At 48.2% G+C, this 23,411-nt stretch overlaps 1 long non-coding RNA gene across 1 annotated transcript in view; it reads left to right on the top strand.

Moving 5' to 3' along the window:
- Positions 1 to 23,411, top strand: part of LOC149330924 (uncharacterized) — a 199,620-nt gene that overhangs the window by 126,011 nt on the left and 50,198 nt on the right. Inside the window, exons 2-3 of the long non-coding RNA XR_016285526.1 lie at positions 16,248 to 16,442; positions 20,898 to 21,018. This is a non-coding gene — a long non-coding RNA (uncharacterized LOC149330924). The remainder of the gene's footprint in view (positions 1 to 16,247; positions 16,443 to 20,897; positions 21,019 to 23,411) is intronic.

Here is a 23,411-nt window from a genome sequence, read left to right as displayed (position 1 = left end):
GGTGTCTTCGGCTGACACGCACTGCCTCCGTGCCGATGCGCAGGAAGTGACGTCAAATACTACACGAGTGGCACGTCTCCTTGCACATCAGCTGAACGTGCGAAACACTCGCCGAGTGCCGTTGCTCTTTCTGCCGCCTGTTAACCGAGGCCTCCGAGACTCTCGATGATCTCAGAGGCTATTCCTACGATCGGCCGACGCCAACGAGCGCAGTCAACAGTTTGTATAATTAGCAACAGCCTCTTCAGAACAGTGCAGTAACGCGCTTGTTACTGGCGTTGATAGAATCGGCGGGAAACGCGGGACCCACGAGCCTGCTCGTGAGATACTGCGATTAATTATGGGGGCGCAGGTTTGCAAGACACCACACAAAGGTGTTATGCTTGCCGGTTTCGATGCATACGCCTTTAGAGCTTCAGCTAGAGTAACTTCCGAAGATATCAGCAGGTGATTCTCAATCCACTAAGCGCTCCACATTGTCGCTTTATTGATATCCTTTAACCTGTGCATACGTTGGCAAAAAGTACGATGTTGTAAAGTGCAGGCATGCCGGATGAACAGTATATGCCGTTCGCTGCAAGAGCTACAGCAGAACTTGAAAGACTAAAAATATTGACAAACCTTTAATTTCCTCATAACGCAAGGCACATGGCTCGCCGGCCGGTGGCTGCGTGATTGCAGCGCGAATAAATGTATTGCAGCTGCTATAATTTCAACCTTTCTTTAAAATGTGCCCACTTGTAATGCTTCGCCCGTTTTTCGTCTTCGTCGATGCTGCGTCAACCAACGAGCGTCGTCTGCTAGCGCGCGCTGCACGACGGGACGACGGGATCGCACCGCGCTCCACCGTCGGTCTCCACGGTGGCGCGGTGGCGCGCACGCGTGTCGTGCTCGTCCCACCCGAATGTACGGCACTGCACGAGTGGCATCCAGCCGAACGTGGGGCACCGCACGAGTGCGTAGAAAACTCCACGAGTGCCGTCAGCCGAAGACACCATAAGTTCTTCGTTAAACAGCTCGGAAATAGGCTGCACCTGAATCCTAATTTATTCCGTCCAGAAGCGACTAGGTGGCAGATGTAGCCAGAACATCGAGAACCAATTGCCACGCTCTTATATTTATCTCCAGCATGAAAACAAAAAAAAATTCACAGTTAGTTGTGAGCACGAACCACACAAATTATGAAACTGTCACCACAGCAAAAGGGAAAGATACGACAATTCACTGGAAACCTAGGCTTCGGTATGAAAAAAAAAAAGTAGAGCAGTTTTTCTCGCATGGTCAAACACAAGTATAAGTTGCACTAATCGCAGCTGGCAGGCGTCCTTGAATGCTATCTTGGAAGTTGCAAGTGTGTGCTGTTATGGCGAAGCTGTAAGAGGAGCTTGTTTGGTAGTTTTCTCGAAGATGGCAGGTTCATTTCCTAAAACCAGAACGTGTACATATTTGCGCTAGAGACCAAAGTAATATATTTTTTTTTGCACCCACACACTTGTTTGTGCCGCCCGGAAAAGGTACCAAGCCCACTTGCAATTTTCCTTCCCTCAGCACTGTGTTAAAGTACTCCGTCTTTTCTATCCTGCCTTTTTTGACAGAACGAAACAGCACCTTACGACAGCCATCGCAAAACCGAAACCAGAACTGTGCCCTCTCACGTTTTGTAGAGCTCTATCGTCACCGGAAGCATTCTCAACATGGCCGCTTCCACTACAACCGTGTTGTTATGTTTCCAAGCTCCGTCAGCTAAATTCGCTTTTGTTTATTGAAGAAAAGAAAGGCCTCGCAGCGCCTTAACCTCAAGCCTACAAGCGTAAGTATAGTGACGTACCGTTTTTGTTTTCCTGGTTGTCACTGCGGCAGTTTCGTTTGCCAATAGCCTGTGCTCTGTGTGTGCTGTCGTGCGACGCTCGGATGCATGTGTTGGTACCCGTTTTTGTTTTTGAGGCCAGTGTAAAGTTGCGAACTCGGCGCGTAGTGATGTATATTGTTGGTGTAGGAATATGCAGCATGCGTGAGGCACTGCATCTACTCTTCTGCAGTATATAGGCGAGTGTGACGTTTATGATATCGTAGCTTGTTTGTCACTGCACAGCAACTTCGTAACCCCTAGTAGTGCGTGAAGTCGCTGGCGCCGTGAACACACATGAATTCAGAGTTCGCACCGCATATTTTCGGAAGTTTATTATAGCGCCCAGCGTGTAGCCAGCGCAGATGAGCCTTACATGTGCACTTACTGAGCACATACACGATTATACGTTTAATTTTAGCACATCTATTGCTGGGCTCTTTGATGTTTTGCTCTGACTTGTTGCATTTATGTGCAAACGTTTTTGCTCGTCTATTTTACATTTCAAGCGCATTTGTGGTGCTCCCCATTCTCAGTGCAGTTATGTTCTAACCTGCCCAGTAGGGCACGTTAATGTGGATGATAGTTAACGTGATGTGCCTTTTTGTGGTGCAGCTGCTGTTCCTTAATATTGTCGTCTGTTAGCTAACTAAGTAAACACATTCAGTGTGTGTGGTAAATATCTTAGAAAACTGGGGTTGGTACGTTCATCATGCAGAGGTGCATACTTAGCGTCTTGTAGGTATCCCTTAGTAAACGAAGCTGCTTGTACAAAGCAGGAAGTACTTTAGTGAGTGCTTTCTTTTGTTCGTCTGTGTGTGCATAAGCATGCGTGCGTGTGCGTATTTGTTAAAAAGAATAAACAAGTATGCTGTCCTGCATATGATGTAATGAAAGCATTTTGTTCCTAGGATATCCACTGGAGGCGTCACTGACCTGACAATGGAGGGAGCTGAAGCAGCAAGTGAGCGCCCTGCTGGGACTCGAAGGCCGAGGTTTGACCCAGATGACTACCAAATGCGAAAGCGCAAGACATCCGGCCAGCTGCCACGTAGGGAGAATGACGTGTATGTGAACATGTCTACAAATTTCAAAGGGCAGCTGGAACGTTGCCGTAAGCTCTTTGATAGTGGCAAAACTGAACTATTTGTGCACGCTATGGGAGCTGCTGTGGGCAGAGCAATCAACCTAGCTCTGCAACTGGAGAGCCATTATCAAGGTTTGGTGGAACTTGATGTCCGTACCTCCACAGTCGACGTCGTGGATGATTTGGAGCCTCTCGGTGACGACCTGGAACCGATGACACAAACTCGACAGACGTCTGCTGTTCACATCAGGCTGTTCATGTCTCCTGCACAGAAACCCAGCTAGTGTGTTTGGAGGCGGTTCGAAATCTTCTAGTGACTTTCCGTCTCTTGCCAAGAAAATGATGTTTTGTAATGTGTGGTTTGATTTTTGGCTGTGCTGTCACCGTCGATAACTTGTTTGGACGCTTACAAAAGTTTGGTGTTGTGTTTCAGTTTTACGTGAAGGGGAATTTCTATTCATTGAAATATTGGAGTGTGCATATTGTTTCACAGTGATGCTCATAAAAGGAATAGTTACACATGGAAACAAATTTGAAAAAGAAAATGTGTTCAGGCATCAAACAGACTTTTTTTTTTCATATTGGACCTCTGTGATAATGTTTTTTTCTATTTTTTTGAAAATGAGAAAAAATAAAAATTATTCATTATCACTTTTCGCTTATGTTTCCTTAAATATCATTCTACCTTTCCTTCGGGGAATTGTTCACTGGCCAGTTGGCGAAGTTTAAATACTCGCAGTGACAATCGTGGTATCTCGATATTTTTCTGTGCACATTCAAACAACAGTAATTTCTTAGTATTACGTAAAAGCCGCAGCCATACTGTGGTGAGTTCTGCGAGTGAATTTTGTGTGCAAAGAATAGACTGTGGTTGCAGCTTGCATAACAGCTGTTTGCGGCAGCTGCTTTCTGTTTTCTTATTTTGAAAAGCACAGAGTTCATAGCAGGTTTGATAATGCTACTGCTGATGCATACCGTCACGCGTTACGTATTCTGTGCTGTTTTATAGTACGTTATTACCAGGGATCGACAACTCGTGATTTCGCCGCTGCACAAACCGCGTCAACTTATCGGCTAGTGGACTGGTGGCGCCATCTGCTAGGCTGCATGAAAAACGCAATTGCTTTTTCGCATGCTGTCCACTACGCGCCGCTAGTTTCTTTTGCGCTGGCGCCCTCTGGATAGCATATAGAAAGGCTTGAGTTCGGGTTTTTCCCACGAGGTGGGGATTTACCGCCGTCGTGTGCCGCGCGCTTTTCAAAGTTGTGGCTGATCCAGTCATCCATGAGCGCTCGAGGAAAAAAAGGCTACAGGCGGTTTGTGCAATGTGTTCTGTTTCAGAATTGTCATTTTGCGATCTGAAGTGCCCGCTGCTTGTCTTTTGCCTGCGTGACGGGTCTCGGAAAGCAACATGCTGCGAGAATGTTCATTTCACGCCTTTCCAATTAAGCTGTTCTTTTGCGTACCATAGAGAGAAAGTTTGCGAATGAAGCTAATTGTTGTCAAGCCTTCCTTTTACGCATACCGCGTTAAAATGAGTGGCTTTACATAAGAAAATATAGGAGAATGCCAACACCACGTTGTTGTGAAGGCAAAGGATGCGCAATCAAATGACGAACCACGAAGAAAGACACAGGGACAAACACAAGCGCTTGTGTTTGTCCCTGTGTCTTTCTTCGTGGTTCGTCATTTGATTGCGCATCCTTTACCTTCACAACATCATGTACCAACTAGGCCCTACCCAAGTTTTGTTGAAGATCAACACCACGTTCTTTGGCTTTCTAGGGCTCGCTTTGTAACCGCACTAGCGCGCTATATCAACGACACTGTTGTGGCATTTTTACCAGGGGGAGGCGAAAACGACATGAACTAGCTATTATCTCTTGTATCTCTTGTGTTTAATGGTAATTATATTTTTATGCACACACATAAACTGTTCTTGTGTTGCTGGAAAAGAGAATATAAAGAAAAAAGTTGCGTAAACGAGTGTTTTTTTTCTACGCAAGTAGAACAGGTCGCAAGTAAACGTGAAGTCATATCTAGCTGCCATGTTACGTACTGATTAAGGAAGTAATCGTCGCACCCATTTTCATATCTGCATTTTGTATTGCTCACATTAATACATGTGACCTTCTTCGGGTGAAATGTGTCGGTCTAATTTTCCAACTTTCATTAAATGATGGCATTGCTTGCTATGATCAGCTTGGTAGTACAAAGAGACCAAGAGGCAAAAAAAAAAAATGCTCTCACCTCCCAAGTTTTATGAAACCTGCCACGCTGTAACATACGACGTATGAGTACTTCAAGATCTACTTCATCTGTCCTGTAAACATATGCGCTATCGAATGGAGCCACTTTTTCAGCGTTACACTGAACAATTCGCAACGGTGCCCGATTGTGGGCTCGTTCCTTTAGTTTACGATCAAGCACACACAGACAAAAACAGAGAAAGAAAAAGCGCCCGCGAGCCCTGACTTTGTGTACAAATTTACTCTTTCCTGCGGCAACAAACACAACGGCCAAATCTGCCAGTACCTGAATGAAAGATTAAAGACTATACAGGAACGAAGGCAGCGGCTTAGAAATTGTGCAGAACCCCTGCCTTTCTATGTATGTAAATATAGATCATGTACACTAGCTAAATTAAATCCGCTAAAATATTCACCCGTGCGGGATTGTGGGTCGACCGCTACGATACGACGAGTGGATTTTTGTTTAGTATATGTATGCGACTCCAATATAACCTCTGATACGTCGTTTGTTGCTATTCCAGCTGTTTGAGCAGGCTGGCTAAAGCGTTATAGTGCATTAAAGCTATACGTATCAGCAATCATACTGCAGTTTTTTCGTTCCTCACGTGACATAAGCACTTCTTGCAGGTTACTGTCAGACAAACTATTCAGCGATCGTTGGCCAGCACCACGTGATGCCCCATGTATTCTAATGTCTTATGCATCACTGCAGAGAAGAAAACCAGCAACTAAAATTGGATGTCTATAGTTTTTCGGCATTCTACCCACGCGTCTTGCCTGCAGATGTCTACTTCCCCTCCTTTATTTTCATTTCATTGCTTTCACCCTTCCGCCTCGCTTCCCCTTCTCGGAAGGAGAGAGGAGACTTGTCTCATCCCTCTATTATTTTCTTAAACTCGCTCATTTTTCTCTTCTATATCGGGGATACAACGGACAATGGAGAATGGACATCTGACAGGAAAGTATCAAATGTTCTGCCTATGTATTACTGAGCGCTTCAAGACACTTCTTCCGCTCACTGAAAAATACCGCGTTAATTTCGCGTTAATTAAATTTCGCAGGCTAAGTACAGCGCATCACCAAGTTATTATTTCTAATAACGCTTTATTTCGTCTCTTCTCCTCTCTCCATCCTCCGTGAAGCTACGGTGAAGGTATTCAGGAACCTCTCAGCCAGTTCAGTTCGCTCCCATTGCACTGGGCCGATGCCATTGCACTGGACCGTAGTTCCTTATGACATTATAGGAATATATAGTCCATTATAGTCCATTATAGGAAACGACTTTGAGTGTACTCATGTTTGGCGATTACAACGCGTAAGGGCAGATGAGATAGCCTGGAAGGTCGAGCCGCTAATGCCCTTCAAAAGGTATTCATCATATTGGCCGCTTCGCATGCGGGAGGGGCAGGGTTCGATCCCCAGTACCGCCGGACAAGCTTTCCCCTGCCTGGTGCTCGGCTTCTTTAGTGTGTAACGCTTGAGAAATGGGTCTTGGACCCAACCTTGAGTAGAAGAAGCAACCTTGTGCTACGGCGCTCTTTGGCGACAGATACCCTTGCACCATAAAAAAATCATTATAATTTATTTACATGGTGTTTCACCAATCACGTAGACGTTGAAGTGGTCATCACATTCTAGCGTGATTTTAGTAGCTTCGGAGCATAACCAAGTCATTCGCGGTTTTGCAGCTTTTCTCGTATAGGGTGATTTCTTGTCCATTACAGTTACTGTGGTATATATCAAGACAGCCCTAAGGAACAGGGCCATCTACGGTGCTTGCGGTCTGCGGAAGCAGGCAACCTATGCGAGGAAAAGTAAGAAATTCTGATGACAATTAACTCGTTACCTTCTCTGCGCACGCACGAACACGCTTTTTATGTACACCAGTGTTTCAAGGAAGCCCACCACAACGTTTAAAGACAGGTTTTTAAAATATGAAGGTGGCTTCTGGGGCACGATATTACAGTTGTTGGCGGTCAACGAAAAACAGCTGAATAATGTTAATTAGTTAGCTGGTTAAATAAATTCTGCAAAAAAACTTTCCTAGTACTTCAGTCAGTCGCCTGGTTGAAATTAGATATTTCTAGAGGGCCGTTAGTAATAGCCATAGAAGTCATTAGAATTTCGAAACCGCGTTTTTCCTGTGCGCTGGGGCTCAGCAAATTTTTCCCACTTCGCCGGGAAAGTCATTTGCTTTCGAAAATCCAACCTCAAAAGCAACTCCCCCAGCGCACGGCACTGCATGACGCAAGTGCCACGTGACCTCCTCTGTCCCGCCAGTGCTGCGATGCTCGCCGCTACTCACTGCTCCAGCCATGGAGGAAAAAAGCTAAGGAGGGAGCGTGACGTCACACGGCCAGCGTTCGCAAGCCGAGTGTTTACGAAGCCGTTTTCTCCCTCAGTTTTTCGCTCTCCAAGTCTGTCCTTTATGTTTTGATTCTGGTACGTTTTAGTGCGCGCGTATGAGCGACCCGCGGCGCGGGCGTCTACAGCAGAGAGAGTGATCTACAGTCAGTCTGCCGCTCTAATCTGCGCATGCGCGCGCGCAGCGGGCCTAGATTTTACCGCACGCTATCACGTGGTGTGATCACGGGGGGACACACTCTCTTTTTTTACTATATGTTTACTTGTCAAGACTAGGCTTCAAGGTTGTCGCCGGCCGCTCCCTCCTTAGTTTTTTTTCCTTCATGGCTCCAGCCCGCACGGGAAAGAGAACGTCACGTGACACACGCTCCAAGGATTGACGTGGCCTGGCTTTGCACCGGTCTTTTCGAAAGCACGAGTCTTTTGGCGCGAGATGGTCAAAATTTTCTAACCCATAACCACATCACATCACTTTAATTTCCTTAAAGACCCCTTGCGGGGTGTTACATAAGGGGTGGGTTTTTATGAAGTACAGGCGTTCACTGCAGTCATGAATGTTCCAGGGAAGGTGATGGCAGCGATATCGTGGGGAAGGCCGTTCCTGTCAGCTGCTACTCGTCAAAACCGAGGGCGATCCACATGCCGGCGCGTTAAACTGCAACACGCTGTCGCGCTATGCTTTACAGATCGTCTTCTTCATCAACTAATACTACTATCAAACTAGTATTCGCTCTTCGAGCTCTGTGGCGGTAGTGACAGAGAGATGTGCGCTGCATGCGTGGACAATGTTGTGGCAGAAACGACACTATATAGAGCAATACGGGTCGGCGTTGACAGCATTACTGCAGGAACGCGGCACTGCAGTATATACTCGCCGGCGTACATTGGCATTGACGATGAAAAAGTGGACACCTCAATCGCGCTTTCAGGTACGTGGTGGTGGTGACCCAAAAGTCTTTGATTCAACGGACGCGGGCGGCGGCTTGCCAATGGGGCCCCGGAACAGGGGCTCCACTATTGCCAGGGGAAAGGGCCAATAGGGCCTTACCCCAATCAGCTCTCTGTAAAAATTTAATGGATGCTAAATGTTTTTCACCACCACCTGCAAAAGCTGTGCTTTCGCACAATTATTCGTACTTATCAATGCTAAACTGTCATCTATTTTTTTTATTTGCGTTCTCTTCTTCCCTTGAGGGCTTGAACCAGGATCAAGCAGCCGCGTATTTTGTCGATATGCATAAGCTTGTAGAGAACGCCTGGGCAGCCTGTGTATGAAGAGCGGGAAACAAACTTTGCACAGCGTTTTGGACGTACCTTGGCTGCACACGCTAATCCTCTGTCGACAGTTCATGACAAAAAGTCAGCGTTAGAGATACGCGTGCAGAGCATGACGATTGGGACAGCAGCGGTCAAAGCGGAATCAGAAGGGGAAGGGTATAGGCAGATGTAATAAGGATGTCCGCTCCCTTCGTGTCTCCATTACCAGCCCATTATTAGCTCGGGACAGCGCACAGTCAGTGCCGCTAAGCCTAGCGGCCTATCACGTTCTGTTCTGCAGCCACTCGGTCATTCTCATTCTTTCTTACGTCACCGATTACGTCAACGTGCTATTTTTGAATGCTAAATGCCGCCCGCCGCGTGGTGGCAGCCAAGGTAACTAGAAGCGCTTGTCTGTAATTTCTGCTTGACCAACCAAGCTCAAGGTCTCTTTTGTGTTTTATTAGCTCTTGAAAAAAATGTTGTACTGTTATCTCCTGTGTCGTATAAACATGCGTGCCCCTGCGCGCACGCGCGCATGAATACACGAACGCACGAATGATTGTAGCGTACTTGAAAAAAGAGCTGGTTAACAGGGTTTTATTTTTTGTTCACTTTGCAACGTATACCGAATCATTTACTTTTGTCCGGAGTGCATTATCGTTTACCCCTTGCTTGTTTAGTTCTACCTTCCGCATTAGATAACCTCAAAGAAAAGAAACATTAGTCTTCAGTACGAAGGAGCAAAAAAGGCAAAGTTTTATTTGATATGCTCCTACCATGAAAAAACTTTAACAAGCATGAAGGTGAAACTACGCGGAAGAATTAAGCTATGCTGTACTTGTTGCCGCATATGTAGCTAGAGCCTATAATGCAGCATAAAAAAATGGTATTACTTGGGGAAGCGGTGCTCTATTTAACGGTCTGTAGTCACAATGACCGACATAAATAGAATGAGCCTCAACATTCACCGACGAATATTCCATGAAAGCGCGCGTTGAAGATCGGCCCACAGAAGTTGGTCATAACGCTGACTTTTTAGTATTCCTGTCATTCATATACGCCGTAGTCGGAAAGTGTGAGCCTACCTTTGCCACTGCTGAACGTTGCTGCGTTTCATGTGCGGATGGGTTGTCGAGGCAGTCAGTGACGTATTGAATGCTAGGCTACACGCACAAGAACACTGCAATTAGTGGGTTTCACAACTGAGGCATATCGCCATTTCTCTTTTCTTTTTTACTCACATGTAATTCCGTATACTTGGGTATCTGCTGCGAACGGTGTAAACAAACGTTGGGCCTGAAATGTAGTATTGCTTCTGTAGTGATTGGCAACGGCTTTTGACTCTAGTGGCATAGCTGCCCCTCCTGACGTACAGCCTCTCTCAGATATTGGTGAACTGAAGACATGAAAACGATTGGCTATGAATGTATTGAGCTCACTTAGAATTTTTTTCTGAAAATGTGTGGAAAGTTTCACTATTACTTGAAATCATTTCCGAACATGCACCTTTCTGCTGAAAATTTTTACGGAAAAATACAGGGTGCAGTCGCTAACCAATGGCATTTAAGCAGAATTTTTTTTAAGGTTTTTTGAAGTGAGTTGGTGTTTTTTTTTGCACCATGTATTTTAGGGAGAGGGTTACGAACGTAACTGAAATTGTAGTACATGTCATGCGGTTTGTAAAACAATCATTCGGTGAGTTTGCCGTGATGGGGTGAACTCCGGAGCCTGGAAATTATCCTGGAAATTAGATGGGGCCAGCCACTCCCATCTTGAGCGCAGTCTGCTTTGTTATCCTACTTGGTGCAATTCTTCGCGCAACCTTCGCGCAACTCTTCTCCTTGCGGGAGCATATGAACACTAAAGCGGGGCTAGAGTCACTAAGCGATGCGAGATAGCATAGCTGCGGTGCAACCCCGCAGTCGCTGAAAAGCGTATTTCATGCATAAAGTGATTTGAAAAGCATACTTCTAGTTTGCAGCGCAGAATCGAGAAAAATAAAATGTGATGCAAAGATAAGTCGCTATTTTATGATAGCCAAAACAGCGCAAAAGAAGGCACGCTGGACACAGCTGTGTGTGTCCGGTTGCTGTGTCTGCAGTGTGCCTTCTTTCGAGCTGCTTCTGCTATCACTAACCCCAGTTCACATAAGCACCTATTTTAACGAGTGCTATTCTACTTACCAAACGGATCTGTGGCTCGCGAAAGTGCTTGGGGTTGTCTTCATAAGGCACGAATGTGGTGCTACTGAGAGCAGCGAGCAAACAGAGGACAAGTGCCGCCCGGGAGATCGTTATCTCATTTCTCCAGCAAGTCTGCAGACGCTCGAAGATGCTGAAACAATATGTGACATCGTATATTCACCCCCCCCCCCCCCCCCCTCAAGTGATTTTAAGCAAGAATCAAATTTTCGAGTCATTGGTTTTAAAATATTAAAACGCGCAGGAAGATCGCACATTTATAATACGCTTTGAAGGGTAGGAAGTCATTATTTGAAATGTGTTTTATGACTTAGGAAAAGAAACGAAGGGTAAAATGTATTTTTGTCAAGGGCAGATCAGCTGAACTCTCTGCTGAAGGTTTAGCTTTAATTCAGTGTTCTGAAATTTTACACAGAACATTATTACATGCAGGTTAGGAATGTCAGCTTAGGAGTGTCTTGATGCATTTCCTTACGTGGAGAAAAATGTCAGCTTAAAGATACATTAAAGCATTTATTTTTGATGTGTCGAATGCATTTACTGCAAATCATAGGCCATATGAACAAGAATTAAGAAGTTCAATCTAGATTGTATCCTCCAAGAGGCGTTCAGACTTCAAGAGCAGGATGTGAAACATGGTCGGTTCTTTTTACACGGGTTTATGGCAATGCTAGCAGCTGGCCGGAACGTTTCGCAATCGAGCTGCTGCGCCGAAATTTCGTGTTTAATTCAAGTCTTCCCACATCCCACCTAGCTTAAGGAAGTGATGAATCATTTGGCCGGACTTTTGTGCTTTTGTGAAAAGGGCTTTGAACTTTTACCCAAGCAGCTGGAAGTGAGGGCGTTCTGTAACATTACTGTGCTCAAAACTGTCATATAATCTGGGTCGTGTTTGTATTGCCCCAAATCCGTCATCACTGCTGAGGAATGGGTGATAGGCACACGCACGAAACCGCACAAGAGTTGGCGGCCTGCTTGAATTCTAAGTATACCAGCAAGGCGAGCGTTGAATGGCGGAGCCGAGAAAAACTCTCCGAGTGTGGAATGCAGCGGAGAAGACTAGTCAACTCAACTTTGTGGGGCATGACAAAGGCCTGAATCCTCCCTTACAGCCCCGGCAAGATATCACTGAAGAACATCCGGCTTTTTATGTACGCTTTAGGTTGGACATGGAAGTCACTTTTGCTGCTCACAGCCAGCGGCTTTCATTGCCTTCATGAGAGCTAACAATATTACTAAAGAAAACAAAGGAAGCAAAGAATTGGCAAGTGCAGTTTTTGTATTTTTGGCAAAATATTTAGGCGTGTGTCTGTGATGTTGCGCCCGTTAGCAAGCTGGGAGCCGTACAAAACCACTCCGCCCGTTTTATACTTTTCACCTATCATTGAACATCTGCAATATTGCACAGGACGAGCGAAGGCAAGGTAGTAGAAGGACGAGGGGTTGTTTTTGGAGATAGAAGAAGTGGAAGTTGCACTCTGGCTTGCTGAGGGTGCGGCTCGCGTATGTAATGGTGTGCCCCGATCATCGCGGCGTTAAACCAGAACAGCGCCGATACCGACGTCACTAGCATCAGTATGAACTGCTGTTGGTGCAATGGGCTCGAAATGCCGGAGTAAGGGATGTGAGGCCAAGAGAAACTTCAGCTGGCGGAATGAGGTATCGCACTCGGGAGTCCAAGTCTAGCCTTATCCTTACAGCCCTCCCCTGCGATTGAAGACCTCTCAAACAAAACTTACCACCGCAACCGCACACGCAAGTCGCGGTAGATCCATCCTGCTTCCTTCATATCAGCTCGGTCAGGTCACATTTGGGAAGTTTACGCCAAAACACTGCTGAGTGTATTCATTGTTCCTGCCATGCCCCGACAGGAAGCGGGTGCGTGCCTCACTTGCCGGTGTGAGTGCGGCACTCCGACCAGTGGCGAGCTATTACGTCCAAAGTGTGCGTGCCATTTGAATGGGATAACATTATAAGCCTTGTGGGAGTATAATACGGCGCTGCTCATAAAATCCGCCCACTGGCTTGATAAAAGTGACGCACCAGACGGGAGCATTGCTGCTCATAAAAATAGGGTCATGCGCTAGGTTAAGCAGTTTAACTAAGATTCTATCCTCTCGTTGGCGTTCAAACTTCTTAGGATTTTGACGCCATGGCGTGGTAGCTTGTGCAGCCAGGCCAAGTAGTGCGCCATCGAATGCTTGATGTGGTTATTTTTAAGCATGAAATGCTTTAATCTCTCTTTCGGCAAACAAAGCGAGCAATTGCCGCAAACCGCGGCGAGCCTGAAGTCGAACATGACGCCGAACTTGAAGCCGAACATGACATCGACATGAAGCCGGCATGAAGCCGGCATGAAGCCGACATGAAGCCGACATTAAGCCGGACAGGATGCCGGCATGAAGCCGAACATGAATGCGAAAATCACGCAGAACTTCTCTGAGATACTGCGAAATTTTCTGCCCTAATTATTTCCAGGAAAAAAAAATCGCCTACCACTGCTTCAAGCGCGATTCAAACCAGCAGCGTCGCAAACACGGCTTGTTCCCCGATGCCTTACCGTTCGGCCCATCGGCGCAGGTTGCTTTGTTTATTAGAGTTTATTAACGGTCTACGTGCATGAACCACTTGCAAAGCATTTGGACGAACGAGCATTTGGGCGAAAGGATAGCATTTGGACAAAAAAAAAAAACGCGTTGAGGCAACATAATATTAGAAGGGAGGCCCAGTGGGAGTGCCATTCTGTTTCGAAGTGTATAATGTCATACAATTCCTTATAGGATGAACAGTCACTTACCTGAAAAAGGATTTTGTTGATAGAACACAGTGCTAGACCATTATCAAAAGTCCGTGCAGTGAAAAATATGAACATGTGTAGGTGTTCGTCAACATATTCCAAAACAGTCATGTACCGAACAGTACGAGACCCGAAGTTATTTCGCTTCTTCAAGCTCCAGTGTAAAACATCACAGAACAGTATGAGTATTTACAACTGGTGAAGGAATGATGCTTTATTTCAGGAACTTCAACAAGGCGGCGCTATTAACCGACGACGCAAAAACGCCCTTTTTCAGGCAATGTCTCAATGTGCAACTTGTAGAAGTCTTGGTGCACGATGAAAGTGTCGTGTCCGGTCGCTGTGTTGAATGCAGCGAAAGACGCACACGGTACTTTAAGACTCGTTTATTTAAAGCCGATGAGGGTGCGACCAGCGTCGACCGAGGCAGGAGCCGAACTGGCCGCCCGAAGAAAGGAGGGAGTAGAGAAGCGTCCACGGGAGGGAGTGGCTTCCCAGAACAGGAGGAGGGTGCGGGGGCGCACCGTGGGGGGGCCTCTGGCGACAGCGTGCGACGAAGGGCAAGCGGTCGTTAGGAGGAGGATTGAGTGGTCGTTAGGAGGAGGATGCGAACTGTCGTTAGGAGGGGAATGCGAGTGGTCGTTAGGAGGGGGCGCACACACACAAAAGCAATAAGGGGACACAACAGAAAGTAACATTTTACTCGCCAGTTAGAGCAAGTAGCGCAAGAGGGTGCGGCCATGGCCATGCCTCGTACTGCGTACTATACATCATCATCATCATCATCATCATCATCATTTATCGTCCCTTAAGGGCCCTGGGTTCGGCAATACATAAGGGGGGGGGGGGGTTAACGAGTAAAGTTAGCACGTGGTCATCAAATATACAGCGAGATAAAAAGCAGAGAGGCAAGGTAACGTTATACATTTATATGGAACCATTGGTAATGAAACGACAATACGAAAAAAGACGAAAAGAACACCCATGCGATTCATATCACACATGTTTACAAGGCACTCAATGCACAGTTTTATATGCACAATTCTTACAAAGAAAGAAAAAAAAACATACAAGGCAAACATCACGGCTGTCATTAAGAGGGTTTCAAATTGGGCAACACTGTTTGCGTCATTCCTGTTTTGTTCCTGTCATTTCAAAAGCGCAATTACGTATGGCCATGTATGATCTCGGCTGTCGCCGCAGCCTCTGTTCTGTGAGATGAATTTCGCAGGTCGCTGACCATACTCAAAAGGAAAAATTGGCAGTGGCTTAGCTCGGCTATGCCAAGATATACGCAGCGTAAGCGAGCGCAACGACGAGGCAAGCGGCGTGACGTCATAACAAACGGCGGCGGTGGCTCCGCGGCGAGGCGCGCGGTGTGACGTCAAGCCAGATGGCGCGCGAGAGCGCGGCGTCCACCAGCTGCGGCGGTTGCTAGGCAGCGTCTCAAGGTCGGTCTCTGTGCCTCCTCGGAGCATCGCCACAGCGAAATCGCAAGTTCGTGGCCAGTGTAGCTTTCGCTACAAAAAAACGAAGTTTTAGAAGCGATATGCGGCTCCTTCGAACACACTGGAGAAACAGCTGCACTCATCTGGGTTTTGTAGCTCTTAATAGCGCTTTCAGTGATTTGGCATAGATAGGATACAGGTGCCATGCTTCCTGTTTAGTATGTTTTGTGTTGCCTAGATGACAAGCGACTGTGATAAGCCTCTGTTCTGTAATAACCGGTAGGCTCTCGCGCTATATGTGTTAGTAATTGTCATCGTTCTTGCTTTCATTCTGCACCGCTAATGTTTGCCAAGCCTGCTGATGAGCGGGCCAGCGCTATGGCGCATCAGACAGTGAGAGACTTGAGCACGCTGCCCAGAACTAAAAAAAGCTGCTGAACACAGCGGTACATTGATAAACCGAAGCGGAGTAGAATGCCGAGCGCGCTGTGGAACCAGGAAAGGCAGCTGATGACGGAGGCTCCTGATACCGCGAAATCAAGCCACGCACGCTGCCCGCAGCTACTAGAAAAAACAAGCGAGGCGGCGAGGGGGGGGGGGGGGGGGGGATGGGAAGGGGAGGGCACGTTTACGAGCCAAAAGACTGACCAACACCCGACTGAGGACGCACCGTCTATGAGCCGTTCTCGTATTCGCAATGATTTCATGCTAACATATACTCTCGGCGACTGGATAATCTACCAATTCTATTGCGATAGTGATAGCACATGCTTACACGCACAGTCATTGATAAACTGTCGCTTTGGACGGTTCTGCGCATGCTCGGGCAGCATATTCCAAGGCAGCAGTCTGTAGTACCCCCGTTTACGGTATAGCACTTAGGCCGTCGGCCTCGTCCCTGCTCCCTTGCGGAGTAGTTTCATTGTAACGTATTTAATAGCGATCTTCTATAAGTAGTCCAGCAGTAAGTTTCGCTAAACTATGTCGTGCAGACAACAGTCCTCGCCTAGTCCATCCGACTGCAAGACACTGCGCCGACCTTAGAGCACTCCAGCGAACCCCTGGCGACGCCCACGAACCTGCCAAGGCCAGGCCTGTGGGTCACCCGAGTCCGATGCTGCTCCCGATCATGGCCACCGCTTCTACTGCCTACTCCGCAGCCAGCTCTTTCACGGCGTCAGCGAGCTGTGAGTGAAGGGCGATTGGTTCAAGAGTGGGTAAAAAGAGGGAATCGTATCGTGCACGTAACGTAGTGAAGTGAAGTTTATTTTTTTTTGACATCGATTTGTCAGAGGTGACGGGCCGCCTGTGCGCCCAAAGTGGCGCTTCATGTCACGATGTCGCTGACACTTATTAACTGCATATCGTTGACACTTGCGACATTAAGGTCGACCTTGACGAGAACGGAGTTTGCTGGTAGCTCGCGCCCGAGCTACCGCTGTATCGATGCCCAGTCACAGTTCTAAATGCAAAAAAAAAAATGACCATTCAGTATCGCTTGACCAATCCAGTTCTGCTAGCCAGCATCCCCAATTTGATACATCTTCCAGCAGCTGACTTGTTGCAGTTATTATCGGTATGGCTTTTAGAGCACGCCCATCCTCACTTCAGCTGTGCCGACCAAATCATCCATTGTTACCAGCACTGTTGCCATTACCACTGCCGTGAATTCCAGAGTGCCCATAATTTTTATGATGTCCATCACGTCTGCCAGCCTGCCCACCATAATTTCCGTCCTTACCACCATCATCGTTTGTATTACGACCGTCAACTTTTTCACAACACCTGGCAACATTTCCAGCATTGATCGCAGTGGAATTTCTGGTAGGGTGTTTAACAAGCCCCGATTGTTTCTTTACAAAACCTCATAGAACCACCTTTTCCTCACCAGAGTCTTGTCAGTTGCCCGTGTAACGAATCATTCAAGCGAAGATTGTTCTCCCGAAGCCTTGAAACGCGCGCGTTTGAAGACACGACCTGTTCCGCCTTGCCAGTCTTGCCTTCTCCAAAAGCTTATTGAAATTAATGCTGTGACTTCCTTCAGAGGAATCCTTTCCTTTTTTTTTTTATGAAGGCGGCCATGTTTGTTACAGTCAGGACATGTCAGGAGAGAATGAACGTTTAATGGTAGTCGTGGTTCGTTTTTACAGGGGCTGTCCGAAGCAGACCGTGTCGGCGTCATCGGCAGCGGGCGATACGGAGCGTGGCTAGCTGGTACACACAGCGCATGCGTATCATACAGTGGTATAACGTCAATAATGTGACCGTACACAGATCCTCGGACTACACGTCACTGTGGTCAACCGTAACCCACTGGCACGCGTAGACTGTTGGAAACGCTTGCTCGAAACCTTCGGGGTGCTCCAGTACTTATAGGTCAGAGTCCACGCAGCAGATGCGAGTTCAGAGCACTTAGAAGGGCAGCGATATCACCCGAGCTGAGCATGTATTCTCAAATTGTCGACCGTTACACCAAGTTAAGGGGCCATATCGCTTGGAAGAGCTCTTCTATGAATACTTCAAAATGTTACTGGTGGTCGCTTGTATCACTAACAGGTTTGCTGACAGCGCATACGTCCAGGACGGCGAGAGACTTATTCAGCCAGGGATTCATCATTAACTCGCTTTTGTTTCCAAGCCCACTGTTCTCTCTCGTTGCCTTTATCGTAACCCCTACCATTTTTTCTTTGCATAGCGCACTGGTGTGCCCGAAAATTCATCTCAAGCCTTTCCGTCCTTCTCCAAGTTTCTGCCCCACAAGTCACTGCTAGCATTCAAGATAAAACTATTGTACGACTTTCTCTTGAAGGATGTGGCCACGCAGGTATTAATCACCTGCACTGGTTGTTTTGTTTTCTGAGCATCTACCTCTTATGCAGATGCTCAGGGTTTTATCGCCCGTGCTGCCGGGTTATAAATAACTGTTTTCAAATGGGCACGAGCATTCCCCTGGCCTGTTGCTCGGCTTCGCTGGCGCAATAGAGATTCTTAAAATAGGGTAACCCTATTTGTTAACGGCGTAGGGAAACAGCGGGGCGGCAGTACGCATGCGCAGTATAATAACGCCCCTCCCTCCAGTTACTGTAGCGAGAGCTACACTACGCCAGCTCTTCGACCAGCGTGGCACCCCTTGAGCTCCGTGGCGGCGCCGTGGCCTTGAGCCGGTTGGTCACGTGGTGCGGAGCAACGCCGGCGAAACCGAGCTGCCACCGTTGTGCGCATGTGCCGTGTCGAGTGGGAGTGGAGAGGGGGAGAGGTGCCGCAGCTCTGTAAGTAGGTGGCTCGGCGGAGCTCTCGCGTCACTTCAGATTTAACTAGAGCTAAGCCACAGGCAATTTGTGTCCTGCGCCTACTCACTTGGTCCCGCTATTCCCCTACACCCTTAACCGATAGGGTAACCCTATTATAAAAGTGCCTAATATATTTCGAAACATTACTATTTGACCCCATCTTGTGCAGATCAGATAAACACGTCAGCCAAGGCGCTTTTTGGCCAAGCTTCCAATGTGTTGATAAAAACCCGGGTTCGAACCCGACCGCGGCGGCTGCGTTTCAATGGAGGCGAAATGGAAGAGGCGCCTGCGTGCTGTGCGATGTCAGTGCACTTTTAAAGATCCCCAGGTGGTGGAAATTATTCCGGAGACCTCCACCACGGCACCTCTTTCTCTACCTTTCAGGAATCCTTACTCCTACTACCTTACTTCACCTTACTACCTTATTCCTACCTATTCCATTCCTACCTTCCTCCCTTCCCTTACGTCGCGGTTCACGTATCCGCCGATATATGCGAGACAGATACTGCGCCATTTCCTTTCCTCAAAAACCAAACCAAAACCAATCTATTCAGGACCTTAGTTATAAGCTTCCGTTTTTTTCTCATTAATCATCAAGAGATAAATATGGTTTTAAAGGGGTTTAATGTCCCAAAACGACTGAGGTTGTCAGGGGCACCGTAGTGAAGGGCTCCGGAAATTTCGACCGCCTGCAGTTCTTTAACGTTCACTGGCATCGTACTGTATGCACGCCTAAGGAGTTTTACCTCCGTCGAAATCCGTCCGCCGCGGCCGAGATAGAACCCGCGTCTTTCGGATCAGCAGCCGAGTGTCATAACCACTGAGCAACCGCGGCGGCTAGAGAGCTAAACATGAAACAAGTGTCTTGTACCCTGAAGCGCCGTGGACCGCTCCCCCCTTGAGCTACCCGCATTTTGACGGCGCCCGAAACAGCGTGCTGTATACGTTCTTATATCGCACGACGCTGCCAGCGCAACTTCCCCTCCTCCTCCCAACTGCGCCTGTTCATGCATGTATGCGGTCGGGACGGCGAATTCGATCCGCCGATTACGCTTCGGCTGTATCGCCCGAGACCCGCTCGCTGTTTCCCCGAGACACTTTCGCTTCATCTTTTTCATTTCTCGTGCGCTGGGCCTTTCGCGTACCGCGTCGGGCGGGTATTGGACGAAATGCAGAAAGAGAGAGAGAGGGGGGGGGGGGGGGGAAACAGAAAGGGACTGGGAAAGAAAAGCGAGCTCAGAGGCCCAGATCTTTGTTGTGTGAGCAAACGGGGGGAAAAGCGACCCGGAGGGGGGAGGTAGGGGTGGCAGTAATGCGGTAATGATAGTCAAGGATCCAATTTTGAAACGCCGTGAGGGGGAGAGGGAATATGATTGGGCCGTTCTTCGTGTGTTCTCCTTTCGGGAGAGGGCAGACCAGCGGCAGATGGCGGTGCTTATATTGCGAGGCTTGTGACTGCCCCCCCCCCCCCCTCCCTTTGCGATTTTCCTCTCCGAGTCAAATTATAGGCGGATGCAAAATGGCCGGTTGTTGATTTGCAAAACGGCGAGCAGAGGGCGAGCATGCTTTTGAGACGACGGTTTTGCCCCCCTCCCCTTTAACCACCATCCCTCACCTCCCACGGAATTTTATTTCATTTTTTCGTTATGGAGGCACTGCCCACACTGGGAGAAGGCGACTCGAGTTCGCCTATTGTAAACGTAGGCACAGACGCTACTCGACTCCCTAGCATAACCAGCTGCGTCATCCGCTTGGTACTGCTTTTGGCATATTGCTGAAGTCGCTCGAGGTTCTCGACAAGCTTTATGTCGAAACTGTAACTATACATAGCACAAACTGCGACACTTGTGACATTGTAGCAAGCACTTCGATAACGCGAACTACGATAACTTGAAACATTCACGAATTGGGCATAGATACTTTACAATAGCGTCGTTCACTCTGGGAATTCTTACTTGTATAGGCGCCTGTGATTTGCGTGTAGTCAAGGGAGAGAGGACATAGCATAGTTTTTCGGCAGCGTTTGTGACGTACGCGATTCTCTTATCACAGCTGAAATTATACTAGGACACGCAAAGAATGAGTGGCTCTGAGAGGCTGCTACGTATGTGCGCGGAATTATGCGTCGCTCCTTTCGTTGGATCCTCGGCTCTTTATCGCTTTTGCACACTGTGCAAAAACATTTGTTAACCGTTAAACGGGATGCCGGTGTGCATAAAAAGTGCACAAAAGACATCAGGAAAGAGACATGTGTGAGGCTTATGTTCATTTTTATTTGTTGTCTTTGTAGTCAGTGACTGTACGTGAATTTACTCACTATAAATACCTACCTCTTGCTTCTGTGCGCAGATTACTCAATGGAGGTGTTCAAGTCTGTGGAGAAAGTGTTGACGCCGTCAGCAGCATGTGCCAACTCTCTTCGTATCCGTACCTGCGTTCAAAAAGAAGCAAGAGTGACACAGTCAAGGCGGTAAGTGCGACACAGTCTCTCCATGCTCAAACGCTCGTGGTGCTATTTAGCAACCGTTGCTGGGTTTGCTGGAAGCCTTCATAACACCAGTGTTGCTATTGCGACCTGTTTTGTGCGAGCACTTTAGCGGGCAACGAAGCAAACGTTGATTCCTAAAGTGAACAGCGTCTTTACTTTCGCGCGATCACGATGATGCACAGCCAAACAGCAAAACATGCACTCATCATAATGAAGGTTGCTGAGACTTCCGTTCAGCTTGTTTTGTGAGGCTGCCTTCAGGCAGCAGTAAGGCAGGTAATGCCGATTTCGCGAGTTGCTGCTGGCCGACACGCAAACTGGCGTCGCTTGTTCGAGAAGTTGCGCGAGTTATGGAAGTACTGCGAACATAGTTAATTTAGCAACATAATTACCCTGTATGTGCCGTCCATTTAGCTGGATCACAGTGAACAGTAGCTATTGATCGATCGTTTAGTTCGTCATCGATAGATACAGGCGAAATCTCGTATCTAGCAGCTTTCCTAGACGGCTTTTTCCGACGCAACTGTTTAATGAGTGAAAATGTGATGTAAGGATTACTAGCGTACGAGTCCCTATTTCCGTTCGTAATATCGCTTCGCTGACAATTCCCGAATCTCCGGAAACTCCGCTTACTGTGAACGCCGCTCGGGAGAGGGCGATATTCCGCCTATTGAGGATCAAAAATTGAACAGCGCACACTAACCAACGGAAAACGACGACGATTGGCGTTATTTGAGGCCGCGCGCGCGGCCCGCAAAGAGCCGTCGGGGCGAAATATCGACGCTGCAGCGCCGTAATTTCCGCCTAGAAAGAGGGAAAGGGGGGTGTGAGGAGGGCATTGAGACTGCACGGGGGAAACGCTGTAGGCGGAAGGGAGGGGGTGGTAAGCGGCGGCAGTGAGGGGGAAAGGGATGTAGGTGATGGTGGCGAGAGAACCGGCGTTTCCTCGAAATGATAGTGTTCCGTGGCACACACACACGCAGACACGATTGTTAATTGTGGAACACGAAAAGAGATGATGAGCGCGTAGGGCCCGGGGTGGAAGGAGACAGTGAGGCAGCCAGCGTTGCTTTGTCGAGGGAGAAGACGTCGGGGCTCCAGGATGGCGAGAAGGAAGGATCCACGGGCCGATTTTGGACCCCCCCTCTCTGTGGCTCTTGCCAGCCGAGACGAAACGGGCTGGCAGCTCTCTATGGGGCAGTGTACTTACGCGTTTCGCGTGTCTCTCTCCCGCGAGCGCACTGGCGCGCGATTATTATTATACGGTACTTTTCGTGCGGGCAATTTGCACTTTTATGATATCGCGTGGAAATAAGCGGCGCTGAGCGACGTCGAGGGGGAAAGAAAAGTGCGGGGACGTGGGGAAGAGCGGACAAATGATAGTGGAAGAGTGGGCCCGCAGAAGTAACACGCGCGCGCCCGCCGCCACTGCCGGCCGGCGCGAGGCTCTAGCGCGCCGCGGGCAGACACACGCCAGAGCCGGGAACCGTCACCGCGAGAAGAGACACGGCTCCGGCGAGCCCCGGATCTGGCACGCACGGCTCTCTCGCCGCAGTCGTCCATGGCGCTCTGCTTGGACCAGGCCATCGAGGACTCTTCCGGCAACGATGTGCGAGACGACGAACCAAATGTGATAGTGAACTCTGCGGTTCCTGAATAGGAAGGAAGAATTGTTCTCCCCTACCCAGGACGCTATGCTTTTCACCATACCTTGTGGGACTCTAGTTATGAAGCGGAAGATGACAAACCTCCTGTGACGGACGCCAACGTACCATAAGGGGAAATCAGCACTGCACCAGTGTCGCCATCTCTAAGCCTGTCCAGCTGCGAACCGCACCTTGTGAGATTTGGCCCATGAACCACATCCTACCCCAACGAGGTGGCCTTGGCCCATGAAGTGAAAGGCAACGAACTAGTGGTGTTGAACTCCGTGTGGCCTAAGAAGGAAGTGAGATTCCCTCCGTCGTCGCCAATACTTCCATCTTCTGGCCGAATCTCGTGGAGTTCAGGACGTGCTGTGCAAGACTCCAAACAAGACGTCATGGTTTCGTTGTTACCTAAGCCTAAAGAGAGAATCGCTCCGCCATCATCAAGACGTCCACCTTTCCTCTAGAGCTTGTGGAATTCGGCCGTGATGTTCAAGTCTGCAAACCAGGTGTGACAGAATCAGCAGTGCCTGAAGAGGAAGCAGGAATTGTTTCACTGGCTCCAAGATGTCTTCTTGTGCTTCGGGCCTTGTGGTATTTTGGTTATCAAGTACAAGATGACAAAGTTTTTGTGCTCGACTCCGTCGTGCCTGAAGAGTGAGTGCGAGCAACGCCTTAGACTCCATGGTACTGTTACCATAACAGACGGGAAGAGATACCATCACAGGT

Source organism: Amblyomma mixtum, chromosome 9 (assembly GCF_055824585.1).
Source record: "Amblyomma mixtum isolate Tamu chromosome 9, ASM5582458v1, whole genome shotgun sequence".
Classification (NCBI taxonomy): Eukaryota; Metazoa; Arthropoda; class Arachnida; order Ixodida; family Ixodidae; genus Amblyomma; species Amblyomma mixtum.
Note: the sequence above shows the minus strand (reverse complement) of the source record. Positions and strands in the feature narration are given on the sequence as shown.